The sequence below is a fragment of the Typopeltis vanoorti genome, chromosome 21 (assembly GCF_054136105.1).
Source record: "Typopeltis vanoorti isolate ZY-2024b chromosome 21, IOZ_Tvanoo_1.0, whole genome shotgun sequence".
Lineage (NCBI taxonomy): Eukaryota > Metazoa > Arthropoda > Arachnida > Uropygi > Thelyphonidae > Typopeltis > Typopeltis vanoorti.
The window spans coordinates 100,746,111-100,753,288 of NC_143569.1; positions in this window are offsets into that span (position 1 = coordinate 100,746,111).

Sequence of the window (7,178 nt, forward strand, 5' to 3'; positions counted from 1 at the left end):
AATTGAGCCCAAAGTTCTACTCGGAAACTGTAAAATATTTCAGAGAAAAATATCGGCTTTTTTTTTTTTTTCTAGATAGACTCCTCGATATTTCAAGTAGAATCAATAACTGGGAATGACTTTGGTTAAGGCGCATTAAATTCCTTCTTATATTGCATTATTTATTTGAGGAAATCTGTCGTGAAGAATGAAATACGGAAATCTCAGTTCATTTAAAATAATACCGTATTAACTTCGTTAACAATAAAATTATTGATCTTAACATATTAATAATATATTAACTAATTTAGTATTATTGTTAATGAATAACGAAACATTATCAATTATTTCAATGAGAATTATTAATTTAATTCATTCATTGTATTTTCATATTTTAATAATAATATTTAAGTAAAGTTAATATTTTACATTAATATTATTAATTTATCACTTAATAGCCTATTAATAAAAAATAAACTATGAAATAATATAGTATATATTATTAGTATATAACATTTGATATTTTATTTTATTAATATTTATTTAATTAAAACTAAATATAAACCTCTCATAGAAAATTAATAACACACCTTTTTCTTATTCATATAACTCTCATAATGGCCTTCGTGAGGAAAAATGGATGGCAATGCTGTAGCTAATGAAGTTCTAACTGAAGTTAGGCTATTGCTGTTACCCTCCTGCCATGATCAGAGCTTCAATTGCTCAATAACACTTTACCATACACTGTCCTCTACAGATAGCGGGGAAGATGAAAAGCATTCTTGCTTCGCCCCTTTAAGCCAGTCCTTATAAGGACTATAAGGACTATTCTACTGCACTATTAATTTGCGCCATGAATATCGCTTTGTAATGTTCATATTGTTACTTAATAATATTCATATTATTATTTAATTTAATAAAATAAATAATATATTTCTTTTAGTAATAAAAATAGAATTAAATGTTTCGTTGATATAGATCATATGATATTTTATTATATAAATCAATATATATACTCTGAAACTTTTAATTTGTTGTTGTTGAGTTGCCATTTTATGTTTGGGGAACTCTAACGGCAAAAAGTGAAAACTATTTCTTACGCATGCGTAATAAAAGCTAGTATATACTGTATTTTCATTTTTATAATTGTATGCGTTTGACATTTGTATGTTTTATTTATTTATTTTTTTAGAAATTGATTTTTTGTAATCACACATCGATTGATATGAATATTATTTTGTGTAGGCTTTATTGAAATACATTTATATTATATTATATTTCTCTGTAGGGCTAACCGGCCTTGCCTACTCCCTATATGGGAATAAAAAGGCGTTAGCTGATTTTTTTAAAAATATTTCTTTAAAACCAATAAATTAATTTTTGAATCAGTTAATATACTGTAAGAAATTGTTATTATTATTATTATTATTACAGAATTCTCTTCTCTAGGCCTGTATGATGCAAATTAATGGCCGCCTAAGCCTAGATGACTTTTTCCATACAATTTCTAACTGAAAGTATACATATTGCATTAACTTTTCATACGTTACCCACATGACACACAAACATGCTCGTACAGCCTCTCCTGGAACTACATCAAGAACTATATTTATTTATTTATTTATCTCCAAGTCATCTAGTCACGAAATATGGGCTCCACCTACAACTCTCAATCTAAACAGTCACATGCATCCTTATGCTCCTGTCAGACTTATTTTCATCATTAAGTTGTAGTGGAGAAAACTCCGGGGGGATAGACTCTCTCGGTTGGCGACTGACCTCTGCTGACCTCACGACAGTTAATACTGGTGGCGCCTGCTGACACCAAGATATTCGTCTCAATTTGTGACATTTCTGCAATGGACAAGTCGCTTCTTATCTGTGGCTCTGCTAACGATGTTACACGAGAGAGGGAGTGCCTACCTTACTTTGACATTTCCCACTCGTGTGGGAAACCTGGAGACTTACCGACGGGGATGTTATGTGTGATTAAAAGAGACCGACTGATCAAGGATTATACGTCAAACCTTGGCAGGATAAGCCACGTGGTTTTTGGTATTTAATTCTAAGGGAACCGTTTCGACGCCAGCTTTCTGGTCTTCATCAGATAGCGATAAAATAGATGCACAAAATTGTTTTAGTGAGTTGCCTTTCGTAGATTGCATCCTTATTTATTTATTTTTTTTTTTTTTAAATTTTCGCACCCAACTTGCCGGGAGGAAAAACCCTGCATCTCTTTTTAATCTGCAATATAACTTTCGATTTATTATTACTTCTAAACTAGCATTAGAAATGTAAGCATTTGTATCAGATTAGCTCTTTATGAAACGCTCTGAACATATGAGAAAATGCATTAGTTCTTCGTGTGACCAATAGGTGGCGCTCGGATCCGTTCTCATCTTTATGTCCGTTTTCGTCATAAAGAGAAAATAAATAGTTGAGCCGTGCTGCGCATGCGTATTATGAATGTACTTTTCGGATATTTTTCGTCTTATTAATGCAATTTTCACTTTTATTAATAACCAAATCTATTTAAACTTGAACTCTTTTATTTTGCGCGAATAAACTTAGAAACAAGACTAGCGCTAATTGAAAAATAGTTGCGAGAATTTCTGTACATAGCTTGGCTAATCAGCCTGCCTTCGTTCGCTTATTTCTCGCACACACACACAAGTTCGTAAAACTTTAAGCTCGCTGACGGAGTATTTGAATCTTATCGCAGTGTCTCGAGACGCCCGCCCTCTTCCTCGTTAATTATCTTTTCCAAATCAACTCGGTTCATTAAACCTCATAATTCCTTCCAGAAAGCCATCATCAATTCCGACACTCTAAATTATTATTAAAAGGAAAGAGCGTGGCATTGATTGAAAGAGATTGTTTCAACTTCCCTGCAAAGGAGGGCAGTCAATATAATCGTTCTATTGGAGCGATACACAACCACCTCTCGGTGCCATAATTAGAGCCACTTAATTAAACCCGAACAATAGGCATAATTACCTAGCGTGCATTTGGCGCTCTGCAGTCGTCTTATTCTCGTCCTATCTGTCTATCTTTCTGTTAATGTCTTTCGTTTGCATCTATTCATCTGTCTATCTGTTCATCAGACTAATCTGTTCATCCATCCATTGAAATCTTTTTTTTTTCCTCTTATAATTCTTTCTTTCTTTCTTTTCTCTACTTTTTTTTTTGTTTTTGTCTTTGTTTTTTATTCTTTCACTTTGTCTCTCATTTGATCTGCACGTGGGGTCTTCTAAAAGTACTCCGAAAGCTATTCAGATAGAATTACGTAAAGATATTTATGTTCCAGTTATGTTTCTATTACGGTCTCTTGTTGCTTGCTGTCTGTCATTCTGCAATTGACTGAGTACAGTTTGAACACAATCGTTTTGTCTATTTATGTTTCATACTTTCCATGCACTCCAAGACATTTATGATCTTTACCTCATAATTCGGAAATCAAGCCAGGTTCATCGCATTAGAAATCGCAAAGAAAGCCAAATCCATTCAAAAACCAAAGTAACGTGTTTTGTATTTGTTTTTCAATCAAGAGGAGATCACGTGGATTCAACACGTTGCACCTGAACAAACATTCAACAAGATATATTGCAGTATGCGTTCAATCCGTAATCAATGTCGTAAGATGGAAATTGACATCACCATAACAATGAGCCCGCTCATTTCTAGTTGTTTGTTTAGCAATGGCTTGTCAAACACTGTATTTTACCTCCCCATATTCTCATGCACAGCCCATGGTACATTTTTTTTTCAAAGTAAAGGATTCTAGGATTCTTCTGATAGGAAGGAGAGAAAGTGCAAGATATTGATTGATTAAAAAAACTGAATGTCACGAATTCGGAAAAAACAGAAAATAAATACCGGTAAGTGTCATTCTAAAGAAACCGTAGGGGTATTCCTTCAGAAATAGGAAATATTTCTCCATCCAATGCATACGTGCTCAAGAGAGCATCTTTGAAGCAGACAGCAAACATTAGGATGTAAGTTGATCGTCTTCTAATTATAGTCTGATCACTTTTAGATCGTCCCTTATTCTGTTCTGCTTTAATCTTGCGCACAGACTGCACCGCACGATGCAGAATTCCTGATCCAACAGAATAGGAGATGGTTGACGCTTATTCTATGTCTGTATATTGAGTTTTTTTTCTTTTTGTTTTTGGGACGAAAAATCCAAGATGAGGGTAGAAAAACCTTCCATCCCTGTATGAGACCAGCTAACTTACCTTCATTTAAAAAGTCCGTCCTGATAATGGTGTTCTAGATGGGATTCGAATCCATTCAAAAGGCATCTTCAAGCTACGGAAACTCATACACACCCTCTGTCCAAAAAGAAACCGAACTTTTCAAAAATAGAAGAAACTAGTGGCGCCACCTGTTGTATCTTTTTTGTTGTCGAAAACGGCGTTATGTCAACTCTTTATGACATTTGTTTCATTAGAAGCGGAGTTATAGTGCCAAGAGTGACATTTTGACGAACGGTCGGAAAATGATTTCAAACAGAGCTGCGATTGACAAAAGTCAATCGCAACTCAGTTTTAAATCTAAATTTTAAACTCCAAATGCAAATTTTTTTAATCCAAAGTAATCCAATTTTTAAACTTGTTAAAAGTTCTACCGAAACGCATGAAATGCTTCAGAAATACGGTGATGAATGCTTATCCTGTACTCAAGTTTACGAGTAGATTAAGCGATTTCAAAGTGGTCGTGAGACGTTTGTGGACGACGAAAAGCCAGGGCGTCCAAAAACTGGACTGAGCGAAGTTAATCCAAAAAGTGCGTGATTTCATCAAAGAAGGCCCAAAATAGTTTGTGAGATTAATTGAAGATGAATTGGGATTCTAAAATTTTGACCGAGAGTTTGGGCCTTTGTAAATTGAATTCGCGACAAGTTGACCGACAACCAAATATGTATTGAATTGAACACTGCAAGGATCTCATTAAAACAGCTCGTAAGGACTCAAACTTCCTTGAAACGATCGTTACTGGTGAGTAACGATTCAGTTACTCACCAGTAACTTTTCTTTCAAACACGAAACCTGGTGTTTTGAGTATGAGCCCGAAACAAAGTGCCAGAATGCTGAGTGGAGACCGCCAGAAGAGGGGCATCCGGAAAAAAAAAAAAAAAAAAAAAAAAAGTCGCTTGGAGAAGTCAAAAGTAAAGACAATGCTGATTTATTTCTACAATTTCAATGGCATTATCCACAAAGAATTCGTTCCGCCTGGCAAAATGGTCAATGGTGAGTATTCAATACTTCGAGATATTCGTCAATATCTCGAAGTATCGAAGCGATTGATAGCGAGAATTCATCGCGTACGGCATGAATATCGTGACGACCGACCGTTCGTCAGAACACACTGTCACTCTTGGTACTGTAACTCGGCTTCCTAATGAAACAAATGTCATAAACAGTTGACCCAACACTAATGATGGTTGCCCTTTCGACAACAGGTGGCGCCACTAGTTTCTTCTATTTTCGAAAAGTTCGGTTTCTATTTGGACAGAGAGTGTATACGGTGAAGGATCTATATATGTAGATTCCAACCACGAAATAATATACCTATAATACTTTTTCATTATACAGTGGGTCCAGTAAGGGATACATAATATGGATAATAACTCTGCTCTAGAGACCAAATATGGAACAATTCCAAGCCCCTTCAGTCCTCCAGTCTTGCATTTATGGGAAGTCGGAAGATAAAAATCAAAAGCCCGCACAATATCCCGTCATATGCTTAGAAACCGTAGTTGGAGTTGTTTGAAAGCTGTCCAAAGGCAGAACTGTAGTCAAAAAAGGCCCTCTCGACGGAGAGAAAGAAAGAAAATTTTGAATCGAACAAAAGATCAAGAACTAAATGGCATTAGGTTTCCAAAGGAAAATACTCATCTATCTTGAACGTTCCTTTTTTTTTTTTAATTTTTATTATGTAGCTCCTCTTGGATGGTCTAAGGATATTTTTTATTTATTTGGACCAATTTTACATATTTTTTGCATTTTTAATAAATTTATTATTTACATCGCCCCGAAACCTGCTCTAAAAACTAAACATGGAACTTTTAACTGCGCCACCTAGCAGCAAGTGAAGTCAACAAAATAATACCAGTTTGCACGCTTTAAGCAGACCAATTATTTGTAAACCAATTATTTATATTGTCCAATAGAGCAGTTGTTATCGATGCCTATATACCAAAAAGTTACGAGAGGGGGTGGAGATGAATTGTAACCTTCAAGTGAGCTCTTTACTTTATACTATTAACCGAAACAAATTTGTCTAGGGCCAAAATCCTAAGCTGTAAAAAAAAAAAAAAAAAAAAAAAAAAAAAAAAAAAAAAAAAAAATCAGTAAAAAATAAAGCGATGTCGTTTGGAAAAGCAATGAAATTTGGCTTTGCAAAACCCACGTAGCTGACAACATCCCTTCCCTCAGTAATAATAAAAAGAACAATTTCCTAAATCGGATAGTAAAGGTTCGGGCGAAGCGTTAAGATCAAAGATTCGCGTGTAAAATCACTCCTCCCCAACACACTAATTTCGGAAATCTCTGCCAGCCAAGAAAAAGACTAACATTAGATGCTGGTCTAAATGAAATTAGTCCAACAGAAGCAGCAGTTTGCACAACAACAACAAAATTCCAGCAGTGGAGCTTAAAGGCATGCTAGCAACAAAGTAGGCAAGAATGTAACAAACTTTGCACTACTTAAGAGATGCGGCGTCTCCAAGGAAACAGGAAATTGTTAAACGTGCCCTTTCCTAGAAAGGCTATTATCCAGTGTGGTAGGATGGCAGTTAAAAGACGGTAGACAAATTGGTGAATGTGAGGTTACGGACTTCTTTCATTTACCATAATCCTCTGTGTTGGTAGATCTATCGAAGTCTAAATGCACCCGTTTGCTTCAATCTTTTGCTAAGTATTTTTGTTACAAACAGGAAATTAATTCCATTAATGTTTTTTCTGTTTACTTTAGCTTTATTGCGCAATATATTACGTAATTCATTTATAAAAGATTAACATAACACCGCCAAGCGATGAATAAATAATTTTCATTATTTTTAATTGAATAATATGTCATTTATAAAAGGTTAATATAACGCCGCCAAGCGACAAATAAATAATTTGTCTTTTTTTATTATTATTAATTAGAACTCAAGTTGTTTACCAAACGACGTGAAAATAGAGGATTTCAGT